This window comes from Molossus molossus, unplaced genomic scaffold, assembly GCF_014108415.1.
Source record: "Molossus molossus isolate mMolMol1 unplaced genomic scaffold, mMolMol1.p scaffold_m16_p_5, whole genome shotgun sequence".
Classification (NCBI taxonomy): Eukaryota; Metazoa; Chordata; class Mammalia; order Chiroptera; family Molossidae; genus Molossus; species Molossus molossus.
The window spans coordinates 88,412,821-88,432,907 of record NW_023425388.1 but is presented as its reverse complement, the minus strand read 5'-3'; the positions used below and the strand labels follow the sequence as shown (position 1 = coordinate 88,432,907).

The window sequence follows — 20,087 nt, the reverse complement described above, 5'->3', positions numbered from 1 at the left end:
TTGTTCTTTCATTTGGCTTTTGTTTCTGTTTTTCACCATTTTGGCTATCACAGTGGGCTTTGGAGTCTGCCAAATTTTCCCTGTGGGTTTTGGTGTTCTGCTGTTTGTGGCTTCCTCTCCTGGGTTTGGATGAGGCAGGGAGGACCCACTCAGGCCAAGGTCAGCCACTGCCTGTGTTCTACCCAGGGCCACCAGGCATAAGCTATAAAGTGACCTGCAGATGGCTGCTTCTTGTGCTGGGCTTGGAAAAGCCCAGGAGAGGCAAAGCAGTAAACCAAGGCCAGCTGCTGCTAGTGCAGGGCCTGGGGCCACTTAGCAAGAGGCATGGGGCTCACTGCAGCCAAAGGCTGCTTGTATAAGAGATTTTAAGAAAATCCGAAGTATGAGCCAAGACAGGCCATTCCTATGATAAAGCCACTGAAAACAGCTTGTGTGAGCCTGAAAGTTAGGGGGGGGCAGGGCCTCAGGGAATCACCAGGGTGGGGCAAACAGTGGGAGCCAGGTTGCTGAAGTCCCAGATAGGGCAGCCATCTGCCAGCCATGTGGGGAAGGGCTCACCAAAGGAACAACTGCCTCTGCCAGTACATCTTTCTGAGAGAAAACTTCCCCTCCAGCTCTCACCCGAATGCCAAACAGCTAAGTTCTTCCCCGTATATCTCTGGTGCCTTTCAAGCTGTCTGCCCATGCTGGAGCCTGGAGGGAGCGGGTCCAAGTAAGTCTGTGATCGGGCCTTTTAGGAGGAACTGTCTGGGACTTCAGACACCTCAGCCTCCCTCAGCCTCAATTTCCACTGGATTTTACAGCCAGAAGTAACGGGGGACTTTTCTTCCTGGCACTGAAACCCTGAGCTGGGGAGCCTGATGTGGGGCTGGGACCACTTGTTCCTCAGGGAGGACTTTCACAGCTGGGGTAACTCCTCAGCAAGTGTGGGACCAGCCCTTCTGCACCTCTGCCCCTCCTAGGAGTCTTGATGTGCCCTCTTCTTTAATTTCATAGTTGTAGGACTTCCATTCAGCTCAATTTCAGGTGGTTATGAATGATGGTTCTTCTTTAGTTTAGTTGTAATTTTGATGTGGTTGTAGGAAAAGGCGAGTACCACATTTACCTGTGCCACCATCTTGACCAGAAGTCCAAAATGTATATGCTTTTGACATGGCTATGATGCCAAAGGTTAAAGCAGTTGAATATAAAAGTTATACTGATTTTTTAAAGTATTTATTTTTCTCAATTTTTGGTTTTAAAGCTTATTATTGTAAAATTGAATTTATTTAAAAAATACTATTGATAGTAGCTTAAGTTTCATTAAGAAAAACTTTAGATAAAGCTTGATATTTGATCTTTATGGCCACATATGTCCTCCCCATCTAGTGGCAGCGGCCAGAATAACATGGTGTCCCTTAGCAAAGCGATATTCAAATCATGAAATAAGCACGATTTATAGAATTATATTGTATGTATACTTCTGGAAATATAGGTCATATGTCTCTTTGATTGAATGACAATATAGAATTTTGTTCTGGAGTTACCCATATATTATGTGTGTCTGTATGAATTCAAGTAACAGTTCATGTTAAAGAATATTTGACGACATTTGCCATATATTAGGCACCAAAAATTCCACAGTGTATACTATGTTATTCTAAGACACTTAGCTATTTCACTCAAATGTGGCCACTGGATACAATAATTAACAAAGATTCTCTCCCAAAGGAAAAAAAAAAACTTAATTGGATGACTGAAACTTCTAGTCCATAAATAATGTATATTCACTATATTTTATAAGCATACTCATATATTCATTTTATTTATGGGTTAAAATAAAATGATATCATTATTTATTTTATTGTTCTAACTGTTCCACCTTTGATTATTAGGAGCTCCTTGTGGTTGACTACTGTGTTCTATCAACAGATGCCCATCTTCTATTGAGCACTTCCATAGTATCTGGCCAAGATATTACTATATTATATTCCTATTATATGTATATTTTTTTCCAACCTCTGAAATTACTTGGTTCTTAAAGAATCCGTGGCTCCTTATACTAAAGAATGGTACTTAAAACCAAGATCTGGGTGCTAGGTGACATTATTGTTACTTGGATGTCATTACTGCTATCCTTTCTCAATGGACTCAGCCAGGAAATGTATGCATGTATACTAATTCATGCATAAGCACACATTTATATTTCTTTTTCCAATTACCTACCCTATCTTTTCCTTTACTAATATATAATGCTAGCGTTTTGGGCTCAAACTGTTCCACTTTGATTATTAGGAGATCTTTGTGGTTGGCCACTGTGTATGCCCATCTTTTGTTAAACACTTCCATATTTCTGGCCAAAAAACTCCAAGTTCCTATTATATTTTTCTTGCCCCAGCCTTGAAATTAATTAGTCCTCAAAGAATCTGTGACTACTTTTATTAAAGAATGTTGTTTGAAATCAAGATCTGGGGGCTTTTATTAAATATATCTGTCTTCTTTTTCAGTACCCAAATGTTCTTCAAGATGATGAGACATAAATAAGTGAATCCTGAGTTTTCCTCATTCTCACTTAGACTCTTTTGAGAGCTAAGTCAATTCTTTACTTCAGGTGGGACAAAATGTGAGGAAATGTAGAGGTAGAAATAAAGAGAAAGGACTAAGTCACAATATTGCTTTATATTCTTTTAATATGGTTTTGGTGGTCTGTAATAACTCCTGTTCTATGGATACGGTGTAATAAAAATCTATTTCAAATCTTTTTGAAAGTAGGTGCGGTTAAATAATGCATTTAAACTGAATTTAAATTTAATTACAGTGCACTTAAGAAACAGATTTCAACAATTTAAATTTTTTGAAGTAATATAAGTCCTAGTTATAGAAATAGTCATTGAATATATTGGAATATTTTTTAAAATGTCAATAAGATTAAGAGTATCCTAAAATTTTCATTGCTTTGAAAATTTATGCTTTTAGCTTTGTTTGTATAACATTATATGTAATATACATAGAAAGAGAGAAATGCCATATATTTAGTTTATCTCAAATTACTAGTTTGTATGTTTGTGTTTTCAAATGAGAATGTTGATCAGAATAAGTCGATAACAAAATGAATGAATCTGTTTTATGCCAACAGTCTAGGGCTTGGTGAAAAGAAACCTGAAGCCTTAATATGAATATGCTTCAAATAATCCATAAGACATATTTATACTAAAGATTTGTTGTTTACATGAAATTCAAATTTAAGGAGGTGTTCCCAGTACAAGAGGACTGGATCAGACTTAATAAGTTAATTATTGTCTGCTCAGGAGTTAACTCGTGTTTTCATGCCCAAACGTTGCTTACTGCTCAGGAATTAACTCATGTTTGCACCTGCATTAGCTATTTCAATTTTTGAAACTCAGTAATATAGGATTATTGTCTTTGTGACTCTTCGTCCTGAGGGTCAAAGTCAAGTAGGAAATATTGGATATCTGCTGGTTCAAATGAGTGCAGCTCAGAACCTAAGACTTCTTCTGGTACTTCTAAAAGAGCTCCTTACATGGATTCACCTTTTAAGCTTTCAGGACAACCAAAAGATCATGTTTTAGAAAAATTAGTCACTGGTATAAAAAAAAAAAAAAAAATCCAACTAGAACACGTAAACTGTGTGTTTCAAAAGGTGATTGCTATACAGTATACCACACCAAAAAAATCTACGAAAATATATAATATGTAGAAAATACAATATGTAGCAGATATGTACAAAGTTTTAAATTCATTATGTATAAGTAAAGTATACTGAAGTTTATTTATTGTTTCACTTTCATATGCAATTACTAAAAAATAGCCAGTGACATGAGATAACTTCTGCATAAAATTGCCGGTCAACAATCTGTTAAGAAAATAAGGTGATATTTCATGCACACTTAAGAGCATGGAATAAGGGTCAAAGGTCCTACACAACCATGGGGCTTAATAAAATTCTAATGAATATATGCATGGATATTCACTTATCTTTTAATCATATGAACTCATAAATACGTTAAAATTTCAACATAGCTTCTGTCGAAACCTACTATGACTCAAGAAGCATGGGGAAGCCTTTCTCAAGTCCTCCTGTTATTGCTTATATGCTTTGTAATACTGGGACTGTGGTCAGGAACAATTATAAAAGGCTGCTTTAGTTGCACACGGAATTATTATCCTAATCGCAGTAGCTTTCTTCTATACAGAAAGGGGCTCATGGTTTCATAGTAGGGAAAGTTTCAGAATCAGAAAGCCCTTACTTCATTGGCTATCCAAAGTGAAATTTAGAAAAAGAATGAATGAAATAAGGTGTGTGTTCTTGATTTTTAAAAATTTGTTTTGGTATTCCTACCAGAATCATATACAGAAAGAGACAAAAATAGAATTATCCAACATTTCAGAAAGAGAGAGAACAGCTAGACCAATGGCATAGAGAATAGTGGTAGTAGTAGTAAAAGTGGTAGAATAGAATAACTTTTAGAGGGCAACAAAAAATTGCTATCTTTTGAATTTATCCCCAATTATATTTTGCCAGTAGAACCTATATTATAGTAAAAATGGAAAAATATTGTTAAGTGCATGCATTTGCTGCCCTAGTTTATGAAAGATCATCAGTGTTTTCAAATTGTGCATAAAAGTAAAAGTAAATTATTTAGCAAAATTATGTTAGGAAATAGGAAGAGAGAAAAATAATATAATTATGTTTTTGTTTAATGATTTCTCCAAGGTAAGCATAGAAATTTGTTTCACTACTTGTAACACATAGGGGTATTTCTAACAGCTTTTCTTCCAGATAGTTATCTGTCAATCTCTAACTTATTAACATTGGGTATTAATATTTTATTTGGAAGCAAATGACTTATTTTGCAATATACTGTAAACTTGATATTAGATGATATGTATACATTTTTAAAAGTATAGGCAGTCCTCACTATATACAATTGTGCAGTGCCATAAAAATGACTGTACTAGCTGAAATGTACAAAGTAATCTTACTAAAATGAAAAAACTGTAACACATAATTCTAACACCTTCAAAAATATTTGTGTAAACATTAAAACTCTCTCACTCTCAAATACAAATGTATAAATAAGTTTAAAATTTATAATAGTATTTATTTTATACAATGTAATTTAAAATATTAGAAACATTAAGAATTAGAGTGATTTATATCTTTATAAAAATATGTCAGTAGTAGTTTGACTAGTACTTGCCTTCTTATCGGACTGCATGGAGTATCTTTCCTGTGCCTTGTCATACTGATGTTGGAGGGCTCTCAATGGAGGGTTCACAGACCCAAGGGAGCCTCAACCCAGTGGCTGTGTCCAGGTTCTTGTCACCACACAAGAAAGAATTCACATTCAAGACAGAGAGATTCAGCAAAGCACAGTTGATTTATTAAAGTGGAAGTACACACTCAAGAAAGAAATGAGGGCAAACTCATAGAGCAAGTGGTCTGGGTGGAGGTTCTTATCAGCTATGGGCAAGGGGAGGGGACGGGGGTGGTTACTGGCCTCTGACACTTGGGTTGTGGTGGTCAGTGTGGTTGTGGTCAGTGTAGTGCCTCTCAGTCCCTCCTCTCTGGATGGAACTTTTTCTTTGGTTTTCTGGAATCTGTCATAGTGATCTGGAGGGTACAGTGACTTCAAAGCCAAGAAGGAGGGCAATATGGCTACCAGCTCTGGTTGAGACCAGTTTTTGTTTGTCTCAACTGTTTCTTACCCCAGGAAATTGGGAGGGGAGAAACTGGGGAAAGGTGTCTAGACACAAGTTCCGTCCCTAGTGTTCTAGCCTAGAAGGGGAGGCTAGAGGTACAGCCTGGGGCCTCTGTTCCCTATGCTAGCTTTCCTTCCTCAACGTTCTCTTCCAAGTGTTGATTAGCATCCAACATTTTATCCTTTCCATTTTAAAAGTCATGAAATATCTCCAGAGTTTCTTTAATGTGAAGTTTTGTTTTGTTTTGTTTTTTGCCAGTGTGACTGCCTCTGAGATATTTTCCTCCATTTTAGCACAGCCACTATTCTCATTTATTTGGATAAATCTGCTTTTACTAAGTTCCTCTAGAGTCTCTCAAGCTATTCTAGAATTCTATTTATCCCCTATCCCAATTTTATTTTCAGCATTATCACTTTTTGTTTCCTTGATGCATTTTCATCTTTGTTGGCCAATTCTGTTTTGATTATCTATCTTTATAAAATGTCACCCGAATTTATCAGGGGAAACAAAGAAGCAACATTACTATAGCTTTGCTTTCTGTGTGTAAACTGAGTAACAAACACACAGTGACCAATCACTGGCAGACCTTGAAATAAGTGACATAATTGGTCACTGGTCATGATATGTATCTATTATTCATGCTTTATATGATTACTCAGTGAATATGCTGTAGTAACTGAAATTTTGAAACATGTTTTTAGGGGGCTGGTGTTAGTTAACTAAACCATGGTGAATTAAATTTGTTCATGTTAATAATGCAAAGCTAGGAGTGTTTGTATTTACTGCAACCAGAACTAGGCTGGGTGTTAAATTTAATTGGCAGAAAGCTTCTCTCATTGACCAACCAGGTGACTCAGCAGGGTTAACAACAAAAGGTTAACTTACAAATAAATGAATAAACAAAACTGGAACAGGTTCACAGACACAGACAACAGACTAATGGTTGCCAGAGGAGAGGGGTGTTGGGGGACTGAGTAAAAAAGGGGAAGGGATTAAGAAGTACAAGTTGGTAGTTACAAAATAGTCATGGGGATGTAAAGTACAGCATAGGGAATATAGTCAATAATATTGTGATAACTATGTATGGTGCCAGGTAGGTACCAGAAATATCAAAGGGAATACTCTGTAAACTATAATTGTAGAACACCTGAAAATAATACAAATAATATTGAATGTAAACTGTAATTGAAAAATAAAATTTAAAGTTCTTTAAAAAAAGAAAAAGAAAAGAAGGCTAATTGACTAACTTATAGAGCACTTAGCTTTTGCCTAAGCCTCAAAAGAACCTCCAAAGACATACCAGTACTGAAATAAATGTAGAATGTAAGTAAAAATAGCATGCTTACATGTAAATACAGCTTCAAGATCAGTGCCTTTGTTGCCCAACCATATGGACACACATAATCTAATATTATACACAAATTCTGGAGTTCCCACTATTTCTTAGCCTCTATATCAGACATTGCCATCAGTAAGAGAGCTCAGTACAGAACAAATAATTTTATAGACCAGAATTCAACTGAAACTTTGAGCTCATTAGTCTCCCAATAAATATTATCCAAACAGTGCTTTGCCTTAACTCCATAAAACTTCAGTCTATGTGTCTGGCAGTTCATATCTATTATTTTTGTCATTATCCATAATTATTGAACTTGGCACAGTGTCTAATCCCATCATACCATATTACAATTTTGATGTATAGAGTTCACACCTATTCCTTTAACTCAGAATCCTTCTTTACCTGTCTAATCACTTCATGTTCTGCCACATGGGTTCTCTCATCTAAATACTAAGGAATTCCCCAAATTGTATGTAAATATTAGTTTCACCTTATATACAGCCATAGTCATGTACATTTCTTCTATCCATTTTCCTTCCATGGAGAAAAGAATGAATAATTTAAGAAAATGAAAAAGTGTATGTATATATATATTTCATTTATAAACATATATTCATTTCAAATATATATAATATATAAATATATATTGTGTATATGCTGAGAAGTCAGGGATTTAGAAAGGCAGAAAGAAAATTTTTAGCAAAAAAAATAGTTTTAATAGAAGATAAGAGACATTGTTCACCCAAACTACAAAACCTTTACATATTTTTTATTTTTCTGTAAAACAAGAAAAAAATTGTTTGTTTTGAGACAGTTAATAAAACTTTGTGGGTATGATCTATAAGAAAATACGGCCCTAGAAAACGAATTCTCAGTATCGAGAGCTAATGTTAAATTCTTTTAACTGACATTACCAGAGTTCAAAGATTGTTGTAAAGGTCAGCAATCAAATCTACAAAGGATGTCTCTAAGGATGGGATTAGGCAGCAAACACATCCTGAAATCAGCGGTTAACCTCAAATATCATTCTACACTCCAGCAAAACATCAAGGAGAGTAGAATCAAGGAAAAATAACAATAATTGATACTTGTAACAAAAGTCAGTCACAAGAAGTAATTAGACTTCTATTAATAACCAAAGAACTTATCCTCTGCCTGTGCAGCAATCTTTTAAATACAAACTCTTAAGAGACATTGCCTCACTATGTATGGGTGAAGAGTATCCAAATGAAAATGTTAAAGATTAGCAGACAGGCATTAGGATATGGAATTGGGAAAGAAAGAACTAGGACTGATCATTCAAAACCGCCTGAAATCAAGCTGAATGGAAGTCCTACAACTACGGAATTAAAGCAGCAGCCACATCCAGACTGGTAGGAGGAGCGGAGGCACAAGGGCCGGTGGCTAGATGGGCTGGGCCCACACCCACGTGTGGCAGATAAAAATCAGGAGGATGCCTCAGCTGGGAAGGTCCATCCTGAAGACTGAGGGGTCCCCGTCCCACACCAGACGCCCCACTCAGGGTTCCAGTGCCAGGAAGAAAAGTCCCCATAACTTCTGGCTGGAAAAACCAACAGGAACTGAGGCTCAGGGAAGCTGAAGCGGCTGGAGCCCCAGGCAGCTCCTTAAAGGGCCCGCGCACGAACTTATCGGACTCTCTCCCTCTAAGCTTGGAGGGGAGACAGCTTGAGGGGCACCAGAGACATACAGGGAAGAACTGAGCTGTTTGCCACTGGAGCAAGGGCTGGAGAGGGGGCTTTCTCCGGGACAAACGTGCTGTCAGAGGCCTTTGTTCCTTTGGTGAGCCCTTCCCGGGGGCGGCAGACAGAAGGAATATCTGGGACTCCAGCAACCTGGCTCACACTGGTAGCCCCACCCTGGTGACTCCCTGAGGCCCCTCCCTGCCCCACCCAACTTTCAGGCCCACCCAAGCTGTTGCCACTTGCTTAACCACAGGATTGGCCTGTCTTGGATCCTGCTTCAGGTTTTTCCTAAATTCTTTCAAACGAGCAGCATCTGGTCTCAGATAGCCCCATACCGCTAGTTAAGTAATACACAGAAACAAACACAGGAGGCAGCCAAAATGAGGAGACAAAGAAACAGGTCCCAAATGAAAGAACAAGAAAACTCCAAGAAAAGAACTAAGTGAAATGGAGATAAGAACTTAACAGATGCTGAGTTCAAAATACTGCTTATAAGGATACTCAATGAACTCAGTGAGAACCTCAGTGAATTTAGTGAGGGCCTCAAGAGCATAAGAAAGGACCAGTCAGAATTGAAGTAGGCATTAACTGAAATAAAGAATAATGTACACAGCTTCAATACTAGAGTATGTACATCAAAGAAGCAAACCATCGATTTGGAATACAAGGAAGCAAAAAACACCCAATCAGAACAGCAAAAAGAAAAAAGAATCCAAAAAAATGAGGATAGTGTAGGGAGCCTCGGGGGCAACTTCAAGTGGGCTAACATTCGCATCTTGGGGGTGCCAGAAGGAGAATAGCGAGAACAAGAAATCGAACACCTGTTTGAAACAATAATGGCAGAAAACTTTCCTAACTTGGTGAAGGAAACAGACATACAAGTCCAGGAAGCACAGAGAGTCCCCAACAAGATGAACCCCAAGAGGCCCACACCAAGACACATCATCATCAAAATGCAAAAGGTTCAAGACAAAGAGAGAATCTTAAAAGCAGCAAGATAAAGGCAGCTAGTTACCTAAAAGGGAGTGCCCATAAGGCTGTCAGCTGATTTCTCAAAAGAAACTTTGCAGGCCAGAAGGGAGTGGCAAGAAATATTCAGAGTGATGAAAAGCAAGAACCTACAACCAAGATTCCTCTATCCTGCAAAGCTGTCATTTAGAATCGATGGCCATATAAAGAGTTTCCCAGACAAGAAAAAGTTAGAGGAGTTCATCATCACCAAACTGTTATTATATGAAATGATGAAGGGTCTTTTTGAAGAAAAAGATAAAATATATGAACAAACAAAATGGCAATAAATACATATCTATCAACAATGGAATCTACAAACAAAATAAACAGGTAGATCAGAAACATTCTTATAGATACAGAGAACATTTTGTTGGTTGCCAGATGGGAGGGGGTTGGGGGAATGGGTGAAAAATGTGAAGGGATTAAGAAGTACAAATTCATTGCTAGACTGACAAACCTCAAAGGAAAAGGGGTTGGGAGGGTGGGAAGAAATAAACCAAAGAACTTATATGCATAACCAATGGACACAGACAATAGTGTGGGAAAAGGGAGGAGGGGGACAGGAGTGGGGAGGAGGGGGTCAATGGGGGAAAAATGTGGAACATCTGTAATACATTCTACATTCAACAATAAAGATTTAAAAAGAAAGAAAAAAAAAGAACTAGGACTGACATAAGAGGCAAGGATCAGCAAGTGCATCACTTTCAAGGTAAGACCACACTGAAGATTTATATCAGTGACTCACCTGGAGTGAAGAATTCTCAGTCAATATGCTGAGCCATATAATTGTGAAATAAGTAAGCAAACCTTCTTGACCAAAGCTTGAATATTAAGCAACAAGACTAAGCTAGTGTTATACGTCCCAGAGCATATATTTTCCCATGTCAGGTCTCTTCTAGAGACTTACAATTCATACTCTTTCTCCTCTCTCAAATTAAAAGCATGTTATAAAATATCACCTATAAATAAAAGCATGCTATGGTTACCAAATGCTTTGGAAACACTCTGACCTTGAGTGGTGAAGTATCCGGTTTTGAAAGGCAATGCCTCCATGAATTCAGAGGCTCTAGGGTGGGCACTGAATCTGAAAATCATTGGTTACTAGCATTTCTGGATATTAGGAGTTTAATAAGGCTGAAATAGTTTATTTGGCCATGGTGAAATTTTCATTTCTTTCATATGAAATGGATCTTTATCTTTCTTTCACTCCTCTATTCGAAGACAATTAGGAATGACCTACAATGTGGCAAGAGCTTTATTTTCTATTTATTGGGAATAAAAATATAAGTAAGAGGGAGTTCCCACCTGTAAAGGCTTATATTCCAGGGAATCTTGAGAGAGAAAAAGGAGATGGAAGTAGAATATTCCAAGATCAGCTTTGAGTATATTAAAACGTGAACTTAAGGGCCAAGTGCATAGATGCAGGAGTTCCTCCCAGAAAGCAGGCCAGCCTGGGCCCGTGTGGGGCCTTGTGGGACCATCTATGGAAGTTAAATGGTGGACCTGGCGAATGAGGAGCTCAGCTGGTGGATCCAGCCCAGAAGGTGGAGAAGATTCAGACTGAGGAGATGGAAATAACCGCCCTCCTGTGGAGTGAGAAAGGACACCCTCTTGAGCCCAGTTTCCTCCTTCACAGTATCAAAAGAAAAATAACGTTGTTATGCTATCAACCTTCTGTGAGCCATCTGCAGGCAATTTTGACTCAGAACCAGAGTAAAGGAGCAGTGGGTTCTGGTTGAAGCCACCAACACTGCTCCATGGCCAGGCACCTGTTGTAACATGTCAGCAAAATAATCAGAGACACACAGCCGAATTGCAAATGAAAGGAGTACTTTATTCACCTGCGGGCTGCAGGGAGGCATAGTCTAGCAATGCTTCTGAGGGGGACAACTATGAGAGAAAAAGAGCTAGTTACATAGCAACTGTTTGTGTTTGGGTAGAACTTGAAGGACAGAGTTAATAACTGAGAACACTGAAGCAGCTGACATGGAAAATGGGACACCCCAGTTCAGAAATGCCATCCGCGACTGGCTATTTCCTTCAGTATATCAGCTCCAGTTTCGAGAACTCGACCAATAGTGCTGATGCCACCAGCAACAAATTTGTATTTGGCCAGAACATGCGTAATAGTGTATCGGGCCCACCTAAATTAAATGAGGTCACTTCAGATGCCACCAACAGGGAAAACTCAGTTGTTGAGTCAGGGTCTGAGTCCTAGTCTCAAGAGGCCACCCCCGAGAAGGAGCCCCTGGCCAAATCAGCACCTGCCTACACCAAGGCAACATAACAGAAATGTTTGTTGGAAAAAGTAGAAGTCCTCACTGGGGAGGAGGCAAAGAACAATGTGTTAAGATCCAGTATAAGCTGTTTGTCTTTGAAAAGGCTTCACAGTCATGGGTGGAGAAAGGCCAGGGGCTGCTCAGACCCAATGACATGGCATCAACTGATGACAGGACATTAAAAATTCAAACTAGTGATGCAAACCTAGGGTAGCCTGTGGCTGATCCTCCACACCAAGCTATGGGCAAATTGACAAGGCCATTGAGAAAAGCATCTGCATCAGGGCCATGGATACTGAGGATCACAGCATGAAGATCTTCCTGATCTCAGTCAGCTCCAAGGGCATGGACCAGCTATATATGCGACCCTGCTCCACTGCATCCTGGCCCTGGGCAGCTGCGTGGAGCAGGAACAGAAGGCCAGAACACCTGCACCCAAGCCTGGTGCGGCCCCATCCAATGAGGATGACAGTGATGATGATAATGTCTGGCTCCATCAGGAGCCACAAGAGGTGGTACTGATGATGAAGGGGACAGGAAGACAGCTGGGACCACATAGCATCAGGAGCTGGCCACCCAGGAGCTTGCTGCTGCTTTGTTGTCTGTCCACCCATTCAACTGCTCCTCCCCACTGGATTGGCCACACTCTGGATCCACACTGCCCATTCAGAAGTTGACTCAGGAACTGCCCAACTGTGGTTTGGTACACAAGACCTCATCATACCGGTGAGCAAAACAAAAAACATTTCTTCCCTCCCCAATTTGAATTGAAAAGGCCCATTAAGACTTGTCACAGCTTCTCATTGGGACTGGGGTGCCTGGTTCCTTCACCCCTCTCATTCCGCCTTCGCGCTGCTGGATTCCTGCCTCCTGCCCAGGCTCCCAGGTGTGTACCCTCGAGTATAAACACTGGCACTGTTGTATATTCTGCTAACTACTATCTTTACGTTTCGTTCCCACCTTCTGATTTGGGGTATATGTTTTAGATATTTTTCCCCGCAAGGCTTTGTTTTTGGTTTCTGAGATTAAGCCCCTGTGTGTATTGAGCATGAACAGCTCCAGTGACTTAATTTTCCTCATGGTCACGGCTTGCATGCTGGGGCCTTACTGGGAGTTGGGTTGCTCTGAGGGCCGCTGGAGGGCAGGTCCCCAGTTGTTCTCCATCTGGGGTTCCTCCAGGCTATCATGGGGTATTGAGGGATAGGCCTCACACCTTGAGAGAGCTTATCTAGAAAAGAGTCACTGAATCTAGGAGTGTTTCCACCCCCCTCTCCTCCTGCTTGTCCCCGTCATGTTGGTCACCCATCATGAGGTACCCAGCACACACCTATTTCCTGGTGTTGGTGGCTGCTTGCCCAGCCCTGGACATCACCACCTAAAGATCATCCAGGACCTGGGGCCTCCATGACAGGCAGAGAGGGTACCTGTCGGGGCCTTTGAGGAGGGCAGGGGACTGGTTCAAGACAACAGGTCACTGTCCCAGTACTCGCAGCATGCAGCGGAATAGGTGCTGTGCCTGCCCCACATGGGAGCAGGGCCAAGAGCCCAGCTGGTCACTGCTTGCATGCAAAAAAAGTCCTTGTGCACAAGGCTCTGAGGGATTTCAGAAGAAATTTCCCAGCCCACTCTCATAGCAAGGGAGAAAGCCTGATCTCTACAGCTGTGCCACCCACACCTTGGTCAACCGTATGCAGCTGGAGACTGAGCCATGGACCTCCCCAGCAGATCTGGTCACACTTCTTTGCTTTAAGTTTTAGCCAACTACTGACAAGTAAAACCAGATAATGCCAATATGTTTTGGAAAATTTATGTAAGATTATCTTATGAAATGTATTTGGGAACTACATTAAAACTGTTAACTAAAATAAAAATAAATAATATAAAATATGGACTTAAGCACTTCTTGTCTTTCCAGAGAAGTAATTACAGTAGAAGTTGGTAAATATTCCTAGCCCCACACAGGCAAAAACATTTTGCAAATGATGTCAATCAGCACATAAGATTATTAGATGTGGGGCTAAGAAGAGAGAGTGTTCAAAATATTGTTGATTCTATAAAATTGTCTGGGGTAGATATTGATTTTCAAAATAGCAATATATAATGATGATATGTAGTATCAGGGGTGTCTTCTATCATTGTATTTATATTTGTTTTTATTTAATTATTATGAACATTTATATTCATTATATAATGTATTTGATTTATATATCTTGAGGTCAATTTGTGTAGTGAATGTAATTTTTCCAATGTTATATAGAGGGCAGAAATTTTTTCAATTTTATTTTTCACTATATTTCTAATGCCAGAACAGTGCTTGTAACATAATAGATACACAATCAGTATTTATTGACTATCATGTCATGTAGCAGCAGGAATGGGATTATATTTTCAGATTTTTCTTACCCTCTACCTGACAATGATATATTCAGAGAAATGCATTAATGAAGGGTAAAATCAGAATTATTGTCTTTAATTTGATGCTGCCTATTTTGTTAGCCTACAGATAATTACGTCTCTAGTAGCCATGTAGGCTCCAAACATGAAAAGAAATATACCATTTTATGGAGAGATTAAAATTTTATCATGTCACTATTGTTTTATAATGAAGGTTACCCATTACAAAAGTGTTTTCTGCAAGGAAGGACATGTGCATAATACTGAGGTGCATTTAATAACACTGAAACACAAAGACAAAAGTTATTCAAGCATCTGTCAATCTTTCTGATTAAATCAAAGATAATGTCAATATGCCCTTATTATGCTTTTTACACCTTACTAATACTTTTGTGGAAGACAACACAAGCTTTATTATTATTAGAACTTTTGATTTAAACTTACTTTGCATAATATGTCATACTGTTTTTAAAAATAATACAAAGTTTTAAAATATCTATGTTTAAAATGTCAGTTGATATAATAAAAACTAAGCAGTCTGACATGAATATTTTGACATGGTTAAAATTGTAAAGGTAATATGAAAAATACTGAAGTTTTGAAAATACCAATTAAAGTCTGAGTATAAAATTGATTCGTTTGTCATGAAGAATAATTGGGAGTATCAAGACTAGAGGTTGGCTAACCTTAGGATCAAGATCTTTGTGTATGAAAACCACAAAGAGATTGTCTTAGAATTTCTGGTTCCCCTTTCCCAGTCTCTGCAGCTCACAGTGCTTGCCCAGATAACAAACTTATTATCTTCACCTTTCTTAAAATTTTCTCATCTTGATTACCTGCCCAGTCTGACCTACAAGTCTGGCCATTTGATTGTCAACTGGTTTCCATCCTCCTTCAGCTTTGACCCTGTGACCGATACACTCTAAATGGTTTTCGAACTCCAACTTTACCATAATTTTTCTACAACTTTGCACTATCTTGGATTAATTTTCTCCAGGGCTACTACAAGTCCTGTTTCCAAATACTCCATTCTTCCCAACTGGAGTTTTTGACTCTATGTCTATGAAGTTGCAACCTAGGGGAATGCATCACTGTTTTGTTACATAATTCCATTTAGAAATGGATTTACCCTGACACTAATGGAATATAAATATCACTCCAAGTATAAGTATCACTGGTATAGGCACCTTTCAAAGCTATGTGCCTAATTATTTTCCATAATTTTATGTTCTTTTTCCATAAGAGAGCTGGCAAAATTTCATGAGCTTCAGGCCCCATAAAATGTGGGTTGATGTCAGCTTCAACTATAACAATAAGAATAATTCAGGCTTGTTAGGAAAATAGTGAAACATTAGTAAAGAAATAATGGGTACAATTATAGCTTGGACTCTGAGGATGAAACCAAACCACCTACTCTCTCACACCCCTTATTTTCTTAAATAGCATGATTTTTTTATTCTATTCCTGCATTAGCATATCTTTATTCTTCTAACATGATTGTATTATTCTATCCCCTTCATTCATTAGCATAACTTTACTCTTCCAGAAGACTCTTACCCAGGCATATAAAAGTATTGTTTATTAGAGGAACTTAATGAAACACAGATCAACTTCTCAATATAAAGCTTTAACAGTTCATATCTTCTGACTCTTAGAACCCTTAGCCCCCAAATCCTTGCTCTGCTCTTTCTACCAATCTTAAGAGTGTTAAATCCTGACTCTTACCCAGTTCTAATCAATCCCCCTTAATCCCCACATTAAAATACATTAAAACAAGCTGCAAATAATCATAAAATTTAATCTTGCTCATCCCCTTATGAGACATTTATAAAGAGACGGTCTTCTCTCTTACCATGGTAAGCAATAACTTGAATCTATCATATAAATAGATTGTGTTGGTGATATTTGGGGAGCAGCACACAAAAGGGCAGCACAGTTTACAAGCCCTTTTATGTATTTATATACCTGGAAAGGATAATTTTAATTGTAAACATTTCTAAATTATTACCACACAGAATAGTGAAGAGGATTTAATTTGCTAATATATGAACAGATGAGTTCAACCTGGTGACATACATAATTATTTCATTAATTTTTCAACATCCTTTACATATTGAATATAAATCAGAATTTTAACATTTAAACACTAATTCTGATTTTTCTACAATGTTTCCATTTCTTCTGAAAATATTTAAATATGTATGTAAAAGTATATAAAATATGTAAAAGTCAAAGCTTTTTAAAAGTAACATTTGGTTGTTTTTTATGGGAAACAAATGAAGCCAAGTGAATTTGGGGAATTGATTAAATGTTATTATATGTAGTGAAAAGTGAAAGTTAGTGGTTCAAATTGTGAAGGCACGCTAAATAGCAATCCCCAGACTGTGACTTAAGAAAAACCTGAATTTATTTAAAGAAAAGGGGGTGGGGTGGGAATATCTGAAGAGAAGGGCTACACATCACGGAGCCATTAGGGTACTGGGTTCATGATGGCAGCCCCTAGGAGCTGGAGTTTTGTTCTTACCTACAGCCAGTGGCAGGAAGTTGTCACCATCAGTGGGTTTTGGGGGCTTGATTGGTGGGTTTGGGCAGTGGGGTTGGGTCTATAGGAGTATGGATGTGCTTCTTTGGCAGTTTTAGTTCCTTATATGGTTTGATTCCTGGTGTCAGGCATTTCCTGTATAAGAGTCCTCCTGGTGTTTGTTCTCCTGCGGGAAGGAAGCTCACAAAATGGCCTTGAAGAATTATATTGCCTTATAAGTCCTAACATGTAGGACTTCCTTTTCTTTCCTCTGATTTCAAGTAGAGTCTTAAACAACCAAGTTTTAATTTCAGGGATGGGGAAATATAAGGTTAAATAAAGAATGCTTCAGTCCCCATTTTCAGTTTATTTAATTTAGTTTTAAATATTTGTGATTTCTTCTTATTTTCTCTATCAACTGCAATGCTACAGCAAAAAGCAAGAGGGGCAGGGCCCAAGTCTGCATAAAAGAAAGAGGAGACAGCATGACAACATGACAAAAATAATTATTTACTATTTAAAGATATTCATCATTTTCATTGCTGCAGAGACAAAGTAGAAATCCTTCCCTGTTTTCATTTCTGCAGCCACACTATCCTGCTTCTTTTTCTTTCCACTCCTATTGATCCTGATATTCATTTAAATCAGTTTAATTTTTCTAACAGTATATGTGATAATGACATGAGGAAGTAAGAAAGGTGATGAATAACAATCGAGGACCCACAGTCCATAAATAGGGACACTGCATTCCTCTGTAATGCCTGTGAGATTAGTAAACTTGGTGATAGCTCACAGTTGTGGTATTTGCTAATGAGATTGGATATATATTGTTAGAGAGGTAGGAAGAAGATACAGATAAAGGGTGTGGAATAATTTGTTGGAAGAAAATGGGGGATGTGAAGAACCACAGGTGAGGTCAAGAAGTACATCCTGAGTCTTCTATCAGGAGCTCTTTACAATGTAACCGTTTACTTTTAACATTTTCTGAAAAAAGTAATGTAATCTTTGTTTAAAGAATTTTTGGTATTATAACATCCAAAATATAACCAAAAATAAAAAGGGTTGCATAGCAAAAAAAGAAAATTATAGAGAAAAATTTTATTTTTAGATTTTTTGGGAAAAAATAAATATAGTAAAAGTAGTCAATATAAAACACCAACTGTAATATAAATAGAAAATAAGCCAAATTTGATATGCTAATATTTTCCTAATATGCTAATATTTTTTTCTATAGCTTCAATTTGTCCTACATCAACTTCTACTATTTATCTAAATAGTCTATTTTAGGTTGTAAATTCTAAGAGGTCAAAATCTTTAATCTTGAGTTCTTTAAATTTTTCAAGTCAGTTTATTTTTATATTATTTTTATTAATTAATTTATTTTTGCTCAGGATGTTTCTCCTTTATCCTCCCTAAACACCCTCTTCCTGATCCCACCCCCACCCCCAGCATTGTTGTCTGTGTCCATTGGTTATGCATACATGCACATAAGTTCTTTGGTTTATCTCATCCATTCCCCTCACCCCCCTCCTCTGAAGTTTGTCACTATGAACCCTACTCTTTTCTATGTTTCTAGGTCTATTTGGTTCATCAGCTTATTTTGTTCATTATATTCCACAAATAAGTGACATCTTGTGGTATTTGTCTTTTTCTGATTGGCTTATCTTGCTTAGCATAATACTCTCCAGGTCCCTAGATGTTGTCTCAAAGGATAAGAGATCTTTCTTTCTTACAGCTGCATAGTTAGTACTCAATTGTGTATATGTACCATTGCTTTTTTTATCCATTCCTCTACCGATGGACATTTGGGCTGTTTCCAGATCTTAGCAATTGTAAATAGTGCTGCTATGAACATTGGAATATATATATATATTCTTTCTGATTGGTGTTTCAGGCTTCTTAGGATATATTCCTAGAAGTGGATCACTGGGTCAAATGGTAGTTCAATTTTTAATTTTTTGAGGAAACACCATATTGTTTTCCATAGTGGAAATGCATACCTATCTGCATTCCCACCAACAGTGTACTAGAGTCCCTTTTTCTCCACATCCTCACCAGCACCGTTGTTTGATGATTTCTTGATGGCAGCCATTCTGGCAGGTGTGAGAGGATACCTCATTGTAGTTTTAGTTAGCATCTCTTTGATGATTAGTGACATTGAACATTTTTTACGTGTTTCTTGGCCATTTGTATGTCCTGTTTGGAGAGGTGTCTATTTTGGTCCTCTGCCCATTTTTTAATTGGATTCTTTGTCTTCCTTTTGTTGAGTTGTATGAGTACTCTATACATTTTGGAAATTAACCCCTTATTAGATGTATCGTTAGCAATTATGCTTTCCCATATAGTGGGTTACCTTTCCATTTTGATGCTTGTTTCTTTTGCTGAGCAGAAGCTTTATAGTTTGATGTAGTCCCATGTGTTCATTTTTTCCGTTGTTTCTCTTGCCTTAGGCATTGTATCAGTAAAAATTCTGCTGCATGTGATGTTTGAATTTTGTTCTTACATTTTCTTCTAGGATTTTTATGGATTCACGAGTCACATTTAAGTCTGTTATCCATTTTGAGTTTATTCTTTGTGTATGGTATAAGTTGGTGGTCTAGTTTTATTTTATTTATTTTTTTGCATGTAGCTGTCCAATATTCCCAACACCATTTATTAAAGAGGCTGTCTTTACTCCACTGTATGCTCTTGCCACCTTTGTCAAATATTAACTGAGCATAATGTCTAGGCTCAATTTCTGGGTTCTCTGTTCTTTTCCATTAATCTGTATGCCTGTCCTTGTGCCAGTACCAGGCTATTTTTATTACAGTGGCTTTGTAGTATAACTTGATATCCAGTATTGTGATCCCTCCTACGTTGTTCTTATTTTTCAAGATTGCTGTGGCTATTCGGGGTCTTTTTTAGTTCCATATAAACTTTTAGAGTATTTGGTTTAGTTCCATGAAATGTGTTGTTGGTATTTTAATGGCAATTGCATTGAATCTATAGATTGCTTTGGGTAGTATGGACATTTTAATGATGTTAATTCTTCTAATCTATGAACAAGGTATATGCTTCCAATTTTTTTTATATTTCTCTATTTTTTTCAATGTCCTATAGTTTTCTGCAAATAGGTCCTTTACTTCTTTGGTAAGGTT

At 37.8% G+C, this 20,087-nt stretch overlaps 1 pseudogene; it reads left to right on the top strand.

Moving 5' to 3' along the window:
- LOC118616999 overlaps positions 1–12,594 on the top strand; it is a 175,907-nt pseudogene extending 163,313 nt beyond the window's left edge.
- The last annotated feature ends 7,493 nt before the right edge of the window (positions 12,595–20,087 follow it).